The following is a 14,187-nucleotide window of genomic DNA, read 5'->3' as shown; positions in this document are numbered from 1 at the left end:
TATCCTGCGCATGCGCCGCCCGGTGTAGCGCGGCAGGGACACCGATCCCTGACACTGTCTGTGTCCCTGCTGTAGATTCAGTCTCTCTACTTGTTCTGGTTACTATTGTCACTGTGACACAATGTGATGGGAAATCCAAAACGTTATGGTTGTTAACAGAACCGCAGTTGATAGAAAATTTTCCAATTGGTACACCTGTTTAAGCACTCTTAGATGGGATTAGCACGTGCTTTGGAAAGATTTGTGCATTCCCAACAAAATGTGAAATCTCCAAAATGTGACACAAACCAAAGCAGAAACAAATCATTTATTTATGGTGCGATGCTTGTAGCTGGACCAATGCTAGTATATTAGTATGGAGGTCAATAAAAAATACTGTCTTGCCTAGCAGGAGCTTTTCAACAAGAATGAAAGATAATAATGAAAGTCTTATTTATTTCACTTGAGAACTTGTTTAAAGGTCAAGGTACAAAATATCTTTGCATTAAAAAAAAAGCCTTTTTGTAGTTTGGTTTCACAAGCCAATACGTACATAGGTGTATTATTACAGGTAGTCAACAAAGCTGCATGCCCAGACACAGAAAATATTTCTGGTCTTCCACATGTTATAGTGAAACAAATTTCAGATGAAACAAAGAATTTTATTATTAATAAACAAAGTGAACAGCAGTTTTGCGGTGTATGCGTTTTGTTTTTTTGAAGCAATGTATGGAAGAAAAATTATGGGTCTGTAGCAAAAGTAAAAGGCTGTTGGTGACACAATACTGTTTCTATGAGTACCCATTCAACAGAACTAAATATTATCCAGTAAAGGCACTCCTATTCTCCTTACATGATTACTGAAGACAGTTTGAACTACAGGCCTTATGCACACTGCTGCTCCTACACATGAGTTTGTAAGAGGTCAGTGTAGCTTAGGATGTGGTTGCCATCATCCTTATTTCCATACAAAGAGAATTTTTACCTTACATTTTGTGGGATTTTTAAGGCAACCATGAAATATATACAAAGAAACCACTTGTTAAACAGATAAACATTTTATTTTAGCAAATTTTGTTGGTATGACACAATAATATATATCAGGTAGGGAATGCATACTGACCAATATCAACAGCAATAGTTTATGACAAAACATTCACTACACAAATTTATGATTTATGCAATATGTATCCAGTGGTATCCCTCAAGAGCTGATTTCCATCTTTCAACCTCGGTTTGACTGCAGATATATTCAGCCTGGGATCAACGTGTTTCGAATACATTAGTACGGATTCTTCCTCTAGGAAGGATACCACTCTAGAACAATAAATATTATCAATAATCAACACATATCCTTACAGTTAAATAGCAATAAATTAGCCATATTGAATAAATGACTTACATAACCACCAAAAATAGTTAAAAGAAAGTGCTTCACTGCGTTTAGAAGGCAAATTTCTCCCATAACTGAGGCCATCAAATGATGTGCAAGGACCACAGGTGCCGTATCACAAGCGCTGTCATAACAAAATAAATATATGTATAATGCTATATATATATAATGATATCTTAAAGATACAGCAGGACATCAAATATATAAGTTTGTGGGATTGTAAAGGTCATAGTAATGTGTGTTCTTTTACTAGACATATAAATTAGGGGGGGGGGAATCAAGGTGGATTGTATATTTTCCCATAATGGATGTTATATAGTCTACAACAACAATTAAAAAAAAAATATTAAATATATAGGTTATAAAGTTTGAAATACTATTTTTGAAGTAAATATCTAAAGTAATTACTGACATTTAACTCACCATAAACTGCATAGCAATGTAGTAGTGTTAATGGTGTAAACCTCCTGCGCTCAACAATGTCCCACCTTAACTAACTAAGAGAAGCTGCTAACATTATATCATATACCAATGATTATCATGAAACATATAAATGGAAAAATGTAGCGCTACTCACACTACACACTAAACATAACTGCGTATACCCATAAACTTACAAGTGACAAATAGTGTGTCTATACGTGAAAAATCGATCAATTTAACTGATGACAAAGTGCCATCATGCAAAAAAAACTTCCTCTAACAACACTATTAAATGTGAACACAAACATGTAACACTCCAACTGTGATGGTGATAATTAATAATACTGATTGCAACTACTAATAATGCGTGTTGAATGCAATCCTCCAAACAGTGTCCATGAAATTACAAAACGTATACATATACACACACACAAATCTATAGATACCCCCATACAGTGAAAAAACAATGGATGAGATCAAATGTGCATATACGTGAACATCATACAGTGCAACGACACACAAAAAACAAAAAATGTCTATTCAGTGCTTATAAAGTCCAATATATGCTGATGACAAAACTCAGATGAAAAAATATATCAATCACACGCGTGCTGATATTTGTGTGAAAGTGGATATGGTAGTTGACAGAAGATAATCCGATCACCGGCTGAATAAGCCACTCACCTTATAACTTCGACCCTTGCGGGTCACAGCGCTCTATAGGATCCCTCTCACAGATCCTCCAAGTCTGCTGTCACTCCAGAGATCTGCTCCCACCGTACACAAATCCCCCTCAAGGGGTCAGCACTCCACTAATGGCATTTGTTGTTACTGTCCCTACACTGGAAATAAATATACTGCACTATGGGAGCATGTGTTTTATGTTCCTAATGAGTTATTAGCGCTGCATTTTACCTGGAGAGGAGCCATTAGTGGAGTGCTGACCCCTTGAGGGGGATTTGTGTACGGTGGGAGCAGATCTCTGGAGTGACAGCAGACTTGGAGGATCTGTGCGAGGAATCCCATAAAGCGCTGTGACCCGCAAGGGTCGAAGTTATAAGGTGAGAGGCTTATTCAGCCGGTGATCGGATTATCTTCTGTCAACTACCATATCCACTTTCACACAAATATCAGCACGCGTGTGATCGATGTATTTTTTCATCTGAGTGTTGTCATCAGCATATATTGGACTTTATAAGCACTGAATAGACATTTTTTGTTTTTTGTGTGTCGTTGCACTGTATGATGTTCACGTATATGCACATTTGATCTCATCCATTGTTTTTTCACTGTATGGGGGTATCTATAGATTTGTGTGTGTGTATATGTACACGTTTTGTAATTTCATGGACACTGTTTGGAGGATTGCATTCAACACGCATTATTAGTAGTTGCAATCAGTATTAGTCATTATCACCATCACAGTTGGAGTGTTACATGTTTGTGTTCACATTTAATAGTGTTGTTAGAGGAAGTTTTTTTTGCATGATATCACTTTGTCATCAGTTAAATTGATCGATTTTTCACGTATAGACACACTATTTGTCACTTGTAAGTTTATGGGTATACGCAGTTATGTTTAGTGTGTAGTGTGAGTAGCGCTACATTTTTCCAATGTAATAGTGTTCAAGTTGAATATTCTCACCTTAATTTTGTTGTTCAGACCACAGCCTTCCAGGGGGTCAGCGCCGGGCACAGTGTATGTAGTTCCTCCCAGAATAGAACTAGATACCAAAAGCTGTGTGTAATAGTGCCAAAAGTGGCCTTTTATAGGGTCTAAGGTGGATGTGATACATAGATTTCATGGCTGCCTTAAAAATCCCACAAAATGTAAGGTAAAGATTCTCTTTGTACCTAAACATGAGTTTAGGAGCTTTTTGGCATAATTTTGCCAAAGCCCGTAAACTCAACTTAATAAAAGCCTAAGTGTCCAATCACATAGACTTTTTATCAGAGTTTAGCAGCAGCAGAATTTAGGGCAGTTAAACATCCTTCTCCTGAAGGCAGAAGAATCGCATTCAGGAGAGGAACATTGTGTTCAAAAAACACACATAGCGTTTGGGTGTTTATTCATTTAAACGGTAAGTACTCTAGCCAATGAAATGAATAAACATCTAAGCACTAAACGCAGTACCACGTTTACACTCATTTTTGCCGCAGTTAGCATTTTTCTGCTGCCAGTAGAATAAATGTTCCAGTGTACATGTAGCCTATCGACAAAAACAAAATCTTGCATCTCTTCATTCTCTGCAAATGTGCAAATATCTTTTCTCCTGCAAAACAAAATAGTTCTATGCATGTAGTTGTATAGTAAATGTTCTGTAGTAATAATAAGAAAAATATACTATGCAGGCTGGGATGCCTACATTTACAAAACTCCTTTTATATCCACAGAGACATTCATGACTTACAGTATATGCTGACAACTAATCACTTGGTTGTTGGGTTTGCTGGGGGAGTTCATTTACATATGGCAGATCTCAGCAGATGCAAAAAATCTTTACTGCAATATATAGTGCACATATTTATAGCATGATCATGAAACATTCTTTTAACAAGTTCAGCTTTCACTCCTCTACACCATGTGTGAACAAGAGCAATTCTGTACATTCCTGGATGGGCCTATTTATTCAGCAATAACTCAGAATTTGATTATTAAATATAACTAAGTAATACATATATTGTTTGGTTTTTTTGAAGATATCTTAAAAAATTATTTGTTTTCTATGCAATGTATAGACAAAAAGACGTAACAAAAGAAAAAAAATATTTTTCTTTATTGACCAGTATTAGTTGTAACACTATTGCTATTGTTAAATAAAGGTGTAATTTGTCCAATTTATAATTACATTACAGTTAGAACTACAGTTGTGCTCAAAAGTTTGCATACCCTGGCAGAAATCGTGGCACTGATATTGAAAATGTGACTGAACACTGTCTTATTTCAGAATAGTGATAATTTGAAGCCATATGATGATATGTGAAGCTATTTATTATCACATAGTTGTTTGGCATCATACAGATTATGGAAATCACCCAAATGGCCCTGAGGAGTGTCAAGGTGTTGTTGGGCATATTGTAATCAAGCTTTTTTTGTGGCATTGTTGAAGCATCATCATATTGTCTTCCTTGTAACAACCACACAGTTTTTTCCAGAGCAGCCTGTATTTCTCTTGAGGTTACCTGTGGGTTTTTCTTTGTATCCTGAACAATTTCTCTGACATTTGAGGCTGCAATCTATCTTAGTCTACCTGACCTTGGCTTCTTACCAGGAGATCCCCGAATTTTCCACTTTTTAATTGTTGGGAATACAACAGCATGTACTATAATGTACTATATACAGTATTCTGTGGTAATATCACTTGACCAGTAGATGGCACTGTACGCTAAAGGTTACTAGTTGTGTATGTGTAAAACTTTCTTCTTCTCTATCATCTCTTCAGGAAGTAATCTGTCTGCTGAGAAATGTGCTCTGTATGTTTGCAACTTAAGCCACACAAGTAAAGTCTGAATTCTGCTATCACTACCAGTGTCTTCTCTAACACATAACCAACAGGTTATGGGCCCAGCTCCAGACACTGAAAAAAAGGAAAACTACAAGCAAGTAAGTGCTGCATTTACTATCCAATTCACTGAAAGATGGCAAGTGCTTCAGATATGAAGTTTACAATAGCAAAGCTCAACAATACCAACTACCAGCTATGGAAGTTTAAGCTTGAAATGCTGTTATCCAAAGATGACTTGTGGCAGGTACTAGATACACACAGACCCAATGACAACCCGGAAGAATGGGACAGGAAAAACAGGCAAGCAAAAGCAGTCATAAGCCTGTTAGTGGAGGACGATCAACTCATTCATATAAGGAAAGAAAGCACAGCTAAAGGTATGTGGACTACACTACAAAGACTGCATGAACATGCAAACCTAAACAGTAAACTATATCTGCTACGCAAACTGTATAAGATGAGGCTGGAAAAAGGGCAGGAAATGGGTGAACATGTAAATGCTATGCTAGAAATTGTGGACCAGCTGGGTGCAATAGGTGAAGAATTAAAAAGCAACCATGTTGTGTCAATACTTCTGTGCAGCCTTCCAGAATCATACAGTGCCCTTATAAATGCTCTAGAAACTAGACCGGAAACTGAACTGACACTAGAATATGTTAAGGGAAAATTAATTGATGAATACAGCAGAAGAAAGGAAAATTTGCATAGTGAAGAGAACGAGAGACCAGAGGCAGCTCTGAAGGTGCATGAAGGCATAAGACAAAGCAAAGAAACCAGGGTATGTTTTCGCTGCAAAAAGGCCGGTCACCTGAAAAAGAACTGTTCAATCTGGAAAGCTGAGCAGCGAAAGCGGGAGCTACCCACAAGAGAAAGAGCTAAAGCGGTCATGAAAGAAAATGAAAGTGCATCATGGAGTGGTACTTTTAAAGTGACTCAGAATAGTACCTCACATGGATGGTACATTGATTCAGGGGCACCAAATCACATGACAAGCGACAAGACATTCTTCACAGAAATTGATTTTAGTGTAAAAGATAAAGTCTTCCTAGCAAATGGGAAAAGTATTACAGCAGAAGGTAAAGGTCAGGGATTTCTGAACTGCAAAACGCCATCAGGGGGCAAGCAGAGCATCCTTGTAAAGAATGTTCTATATGTTCCAAGCCTAGAAGGAAGCCTCCTATCAGTTAAAACCCTTGCAAGCAATGGACTCACTGTCCAGTTCAGAGGTAATGAATGCACAATTCAAAATGGAAAGCAAATTCTAGCAAGAGGAAGATTAAATGAACATCTGTACAAACTCGTCACTGAAAGTGAGAAGGCTAATGTGGCAACTCATAACCCACATGACAAGTGCATCCACCTGTGGCATAGAAGATTGGGGCATCGAAACCCAGAAGCTATAAAGGACTTTGCAAAGAGAGGTCTATCAGAAGACATGAAAATATTGCCTTGCCACACACTCAGCAAGTGCACGTGTTGCATCAAAGCAAAGGCCACCCGAACCCCTCTTCCACAGACCAGTCAGAGTAAAACCATTAAACCCATGGAACTGATACACAGTGATGTGTGCGGACCAATGAAAACCATCACACCTGGCGGGAACAGGTATTTACTGACTTTCATCGACGATTATTCCAGGTACACAATAACGTATCTAATGAAGCACAAAAGTGAGACATTAGAAAAACTTCAAGATTTTGTAGCTATGACAAGCAACAAGTTTCAAAGGAAACCTGGAATAATACGCACTGACAATGGAGGGGAATATATGAATAAAGAGATGGAATCATACCTAAAGAAACAAGGTATTATACACCAAACAACCGTACCTTACATTCCTGAGCAAAACGGTGTAGCGGAAAGAAAGAATCGCACTCTTGTAGAAATGACAAGATGTATGATTACGGACGCTGGCTTACCTAACAAATACTGGGGAGAAGCAATAATGACTGCAACATACCTACAAAACAGGCTTCCATCAAAATCTATTGAGAGTACACCAATGTGGAATGGATCAAAACCTAACGTAGGACACATCAGAGTATTTGGCTGTAAAGCATATGCCCACATTCCAAGTCAGAAACGCTCCAAGTTGGAGAACAAAGCCATAGAAGGCATTCTGGTCGGCTACAGTGAGCAGAGTAAGGGATATAGAATCCTTTGTCCAAAGACCAACAAGGTCACAGTAAGCCGCAGTGTTTATTTTGATGAAAGTGAAGCACCAGATAATACAATTCTTGAAAAATGTGAAGATTTACACACTAAATCGTCAAGAGACACTGACCCATGCGAAGCAGGACAAGAGCCAGAACAAGAAGAAGTGGAACTTACAATCAACGAGCCAATAGAACCCACTGGACAACAAGAAATCCGAAGATCCTCTCGAATGACAAAAGGGATACCACCCCGCAGGTTATCATACGCTGCTAAAACACATCAAACACAGGAGCCAACATCCTGGGAAGACATAGAAACTTTGCCGAGAAGGGATGCCGATCAGTGGAGAAAAGCAGCTGAAGAAGAAATAAAATCACTTCAAGAAAATAAAACTTGGTCACTAACAGAACTCCCTCCTGGCCGCAAAACCATCAGAAGCAAATGGACTTTTAAAGTGAAATATGATACAGAAGGAAACATCTATAGATACAAAGCAAGATTAGTTGCCAAGGGATACTCCCAGAAATTTGGAGAAGATTATGATGAGACATTTGCTCCAGTTGTGAAACATTCTACTATAAGAACACTCCTTAGTATTGCTGCCGGAAAGGGAATGCAAGTAAAGCATCTAGATGTCAAAACTGCCTTTTTGTATGGAGACATCAAGGAGGATCTGTACATGGAACAGCCACCAGGCTTTGAGAAAGAAAAGAACCTTGTATGCAAACTGCAAAAGAGCATCTACGGGCTCAAGCAAGCAGCGAGAGCATGGAATGAAAAAGTGAGCGAAATACTCAGAAAGGAAGGGTTCTCAAAAAGTAAAGCAGATCCATGTCTGTATTCAAAGAATCAAGAGAACAAATGGATATACATCCTAATATACAGTCAGGTCCATAAATATTGGGACATCGACACAATTCTAACATTTTTGGCTCTATACACCACCACAATGGATTTGAAATGAAACTAACAAGATGTGCTTTAACTGCAGACTGTCAGCTTTAATTTGAGGGTATTTACATCCAAATCAGGTGAACGGTGTAGGAATTACAACAGTTTGCATATGTGTCTCCCACTTGTTAAGGGACCAAAAGTAATGGGACAGAATAATAATCATAAATCAAACTTTCACTTTTTAATACTTGGTTGCAAATCCTTTGCAGTCAATTACAGCCTGAAGCCTGGAACGCATAGACATCACCAGACGCTGGGTTTCATCTCTGGTGATGCTCTGCCAGGCCTCTACTGGAACTGTCTTCAGTTCCTGCTTGTTCTTGGGGCATTTTCCCTTCAGTTTTGTCTTCAGCAAGTGAAATGTATGCTCAATCGGATTCAGGTCAGGTGATTGACTTGGCCATTGCATAACATTCCACTTCTTTCCCTTAAAAAACTCTTTGATTGCTTTTGCAGTATGCTTTGGGTCATTGTCCATCTGCACTGTGAAGCGGCGTCCAATGAGTTGTGAAGCATTTGGCTGAATATGAGCAGATAATATTGCCCGAAACACTTCAGAATTCATTCTGCTGCTTTTGTCAGCAGTCACATCATCAATAAATACAAGAGAACCAGTTCCATTGGCAGCCATACATGCCCACGCCATAACACTACCACCACCATGCTTCACTGATGAGGTGGTATGCTTAGGATCATGAGCAGTTCCTTTCCTTCTCCATACTATTCTCTTCCCATCACTCTGGTACAAGTTGATCTTGGTCTCATCTGTCCATAGGATGTTGTTCCAGAACTGTGAAGGCTTTTTTACATGTCGTTTGACGAACTCTAATCTGACCTTCCTGTTTTTGAGGCTCACCAATGGTTTACATCTTGTGGTGAACCCTCTGTATTCACTCTGGTGAAGTCTTCTCTTGATTGTTGACTTTGACACACATACACCTACCTCCTGGAGAGTGTTCCTGATCTGGCCAACTGTTGTGAAGGGTGTTTTCTTCACCAGGGAAAGAATTCTTCTGTCATCCACCACAGTTGTTTTCCGTGGTCTTCTGGGTCTTTTGGTGTTGCTGAGCTCACCCGTGCGTTCCTTCTTTTTAAGAATGTTCCAAACAGTTGTTTTGGCCACGCCTAATGTTTTTGCTGTCTCTCTGATGGGTTTGTTTTGTTTTTTCAGCCTAATGATGGCTTTCTTCACTGATAGTGACAGCTCTTTGGATCTCATCTTGAGAGTTGATAGCAACAGATTCCAAATGCAAATATCACACTTGAAATTAACTCTGGACCTTTTATCTGCTCATTGTAATTGGGATAATGAGGGAATAACACGCACCTGGCCATGGAACAGCTGAGAAGCCAATTGTCCCATTACTTTTGGTCCTTTAACAAGTGGGAGGCACATATGCAAACTGTTGTAATTCCTACACTGTTCACCTGATTTGGATGTAAATACCCTCAAATTAAAGCTGACAGTCTGCAGTTAAAGCACATCTTGTTCATTACATTTCAAATCTATTGTGGTGGTATATAGAGCCAAAAATGTTAGAATTGTGTCGATGTCCCAATATTTATGGACCTGACTGTACAAGAAGGGGGCTATGACCAAATAGTTCACAAACTGAAACAAAATTTTGAAATTAAAGAGTTGGGGAACATTACTCACTATCTAGGAATTCAAATAGAGCGGGAAGAGGATGGAAGCTATCTTCTTAACCAAAGTCAGAAAATTACAGAAATGTTAGAACAGTTTCACATGCAAGATGCAAAGGAAGCAAAAACACCAATGGAACCAGATTATCCAAAAACAAGGGAACGTTATTGTTTTCTACAAAAGAGACTAAATGTCATATAATTATGCACATGCCGTTGAGAAGGGGTGTTGGGAATACAACAGCATGTACTATAATGTACTATATACAGTATTCTGTGGTAATATCACTTGACCAGTAGATGGCACTGTACGCTAAAGGTTACTAGTTGTGTATGTGTAAAACTTGCTGCTTCTTTCTTCTTCTCTATCATCTCTTCAGGAAGTAATCTGTCTGCTGAGAAATGTGCTCTGTATGTTTGCAACTTAAGCCACACAAGTAAAGTCTGAATTCTGCTATCACTACCAGTGTCTTCTCTAACACATAACCAACATTAATAAGTGATTGAACAGCACTGACTAGCATAGTCAAGGCTTTGGATACCTTTTTATATAATTTTTCATCTGTATAAAGGTCCATTACCTTATTACGCAGGTCTTTTGACAGTTATTTTCTGCTTCCCATGGCTAAGTATCTAGCCTGCTCAGTGAATCCATGTGAGAGCTAACAAACTCATTGATTATTTATACACAGACACTAATTGCAATTTAAAAAGCTATAGATGTGGGAAATTAACCTTTAAGTTTGCATTTTAACTTGTGTGTGTCTGTACCAAGGCCAAACATTCCAGGGTATGTAAACATTTGATCGGGGCCATTTGGGTGATTTCTGTTTCCAATATGATTTAAAAAGGAGCCAAAACAACAATGTAATAATAAATTGCTTCATATGATCACTATACTTAAATAAAAGATGTTTTTTGGCACCAGTCATATTTTCAATATTAATGCCAAAGTTTCTCAATTTCTGCCAGGGTATGCAAACTTTTGAGCACAACGGTATATTATAAATTATGGCAAAGTTTGTTTTTTTTAAATGAAATAGTTTTTAAATGTGAAAATAAAAAAAAATTCTTAACAAAATGAATGAAAAAAAGAGTTTAAATATTGATGGATGAATAAAAATTTTAAAAACAAGTCAGCATAAAAATAATAGGTGAGGGGAGCAGGGGGGGGAAGGGGATAATTAGGGCTAATTATGGTTACATAAGAGTTAATAAGAGCATTCCAACAATAGGGTGAGATCAGTGTAGGCAGCAGATAGAGAGTATTCAAGAGACAGGTTGAGGTCAGGGCAGGCAGCAGATAGGGAGTATTCAACGGACAGGCTGGAGTCAAGGCTGGCAGCAGATAGGGAGTATTCAAAGGAGAGGCTGAAGTCAAGGCTAGCAGTAGACAGAGGGTATTTCAGGGACAAGCTTAGCTTAGGGCTGGCAGCAGACAAGAACCTTTTAAGTGGGAGAACTTGCAGAATTGGTGGCTGACTAAATACTTTTTTGCCCCACTGTATATATGTTACCTGCCAAAAGACATGTATTTCTGTCTATTCAGTCCTGAGATTTACACAACTCTGGCACACAGCACAGTCATGCCTAGCAGGGAATGGGATCTGATCTTACTCTGCAGCAATTTCACTTTCACTTACAGACCTCCCCACCCTCTATTGTACAGTAAATGGAGAAGCAGCACACTGATGAGCTTGTCTTTCGGTCACCTTGCTTTGTCCACCAAGCAGCATGCACCCAGCACTGCAGCACACCTGTGTGGCTCCTTGTGGTGCTTTTCCGTTCCCTTCTCCAAACCTTTGGTGCCCAATCATGTGACCTTTGGTACTTAGGCTCCATTCACATCTGTGTGTAGCATTTTGTTAGCGTTTTTTGCACATAGTTTATGTGCATTTTCATACAGCATTTTTTAGCTTTGCTGTTTTTTTATTAGCCCATAGAGAAAAATATAATCTGTTGCATCATTTGTTGTTAGGTTTTTCTGCTTCAGCTTTTCCATCAGCTTATATTTCTTTTTTTATTCTTATTAAATTATTAATTATGTTATTAATTTATTATGTATGTATTATTTTTTGCTAGTATGACAATAATAATAATTGAATAAATAAATGTTAAATAAATACACAAGAAAATAAAAATAATCATTAATAAATGCTATGTAATTATAAATAAATAATGATTAACCTCTAACTTTAACCCCCAACCCTTAAAAATAGATTCTATTATTATTTTTAATATTATTATTATTATTATTATTATTAATAATAATAAAAACACCTATACCCCCCCCCCCCACACACACACACACACACACACACACACACACACACACAAAATGCAACAATAATAATTAAAAAAATAAAAATACACAAATAAATAAAAATTATCATAAATAAATACTTCTAATAATAAATTAATAATAAGTAACCCATAAGCTTAACCCCTATAACCTAAACAAGTTAAAAAACAACAAACAAACCAACAACAACCAAACAAACATACCAACAACAACAAACAAATCAACAACTAACCAAACCAACAACAACAAACAAACAAACAAACAACAAGACAACCAAACCAACAACAACCAAACAAACACACAAGAACAACAACAACCCTAACCCTTTTTTTAAGGTTATGGGTTAATTATTATTTATTTTACATTTATTTATTCATATATACAGTATTTACTTTTTTTTTAAAAAAAAAATGTTTTCATTCAAGCAGAAAATCACACGTTTCTATTCTTTTCTATGAGAATAAAAAGGCGCCAAAAACGTGCAAATCTGCTCAATTTGAGCTACAAAAGTAGCTTCAAAACTTTTTGAGCTTCAGGTTTTCTGCTTCAGTTTGATGCCAGATGTAACGGGACCCACACCTTCCAAAAAGTCAGTCCACAGAATATTTGCCCAAAGGTCTTGGGGATAATCAAGATGTTTTTTGACAAATGTGAGATGAGCCTTTGTGTTCTTTTTGGTCAGCACTGGCTTTCACCTTGGACCTCTTATCATGGATGCAATTTTTGCCCAGTCTCTTTCTCATTGTTGAATCATGAATACTGACCTTAACTGAGGAAAGTGAGGACTGCAGCTCTTTAGATGTTGTTCTGGGTTCTTTTATGACCTCCTGGATAAGTCATCATTGAGCTCTTGAAGTCATTTTGCTAGGCTGACCACTCCTGGGATGGTTTATCACTGTTCCAAGTTTTCTCCATTTGTCAATAATGACTTTCACCGGGGTTTGCTGGAGTCCCAAAGACTTAGAAATGGCTTTGTAACCCTTTCCAGACTGATGCATGTCAATTACTTAGTTTCTCATCCGTTATTATATTTCTTTAGATCATGGCATGATGTGTTGCTTTTTGAGATCTTGTACTTCATTTTGTCAGACAGCTTCTATTTAAGTGATTTTTTGATTCAGCAGGTCAGGCAGTAATCAGGCCTGGGTGTGGAAAGTGAAATGTAACTCAGCTTTCCAAAATATATGGTTAATCACAGTTCATTGCTGCAAGGGGGGGCAATTACTTTTTTTTACATAGGGCCAAGAAGGTTTGCACAGATTTTTTCCCTTAATAAATGAAATCATAATTTAAAAACTGCATTTTGCATTCACTTGAGTTACCTTTGTGTAATATTAATTTTTTTTGATGATCTGAATCATTTAAGTGTGACAAATATGCAAAAAAAAAATCAGGAAGAGGGCAAATACTTTTTCACAGCACTGTATACTTGTGACCTAAGATTACCAAGGTGGTACATATTGCCTGTATTTCCTTCTTCAAACTGAAATCCCATAGCCTAAATATATATGAAGGCAACTGATAATCCTCTACAAAGTATCTGAACTTCAGCACAGACTCAGCAAACAGGAGAAAATGTTGAAATAACAGTCAGACAATAGTTCAGTTGCAGCAAAAGCCATGCAAACCAGTGAGGTTCAATAGGTAAAGCAGTCTAGGCATGAACCAGTGTAAAATACTTCATATAATACACTGGTACTGGCACTTTTCTCCTCTTCCCCAATATAAGGCAATTATATCAACTTACAGTCTTGTCATGTCTTATAAAGCATGTGAGAGTTGGACTTGTCCGTATGTATCTACCCACATTCATCATTGTCCTTCCATGT

General features: G+C 37.7%; 1 long non-coding RNA gene across 1 annotated transcript in view; it reads right to left on the bottom strand.

Annotated features, from left to right (window-relative positions):
* Positions 1-1,018: 1,018 nt before the first annotated feature.
* The window catches only part of LOC149464667 (uncharacterized), a 71,207-nt gene continuing 58,038 nt past the window's right edge, over positions 1,019-14,187 (bottom strand). The window contains exons 2-3 of the long non-coding RNA XR_016312337.1: positions 1,382-1,496; positions 1,019-1,296 (exon numbers count right to left, since the gene is read on the bottom strand). This is a non-coding gene — a long non-coding RNA (uncharacterized LOC149464667). The remainder of the gene's footprint in view (positions 1,297-1,381; positions 1,497-14,187) is intronic.

Source organism: Staurois parvus, unplaced genomic scaffold (assembly GCF_062004578.1).
Source record: "Staurois parvus isolate SC_StPar_1 unplaced genomic scaffold, SC_StPar_1.0 ptg000149l, whole genome shotgun sequence".
Classification (NCBI taxonomy): Eukaryota; Metazoa; Chordata; class Amphibia; order Anura; family Ranidae; genus Staurois; species Staurois parvus.
The sequence above is the reverse complement of the archived record's forward strand: the minus strand, read 5'-3'. Positions and strand labels throughout refer to the sequence as shown.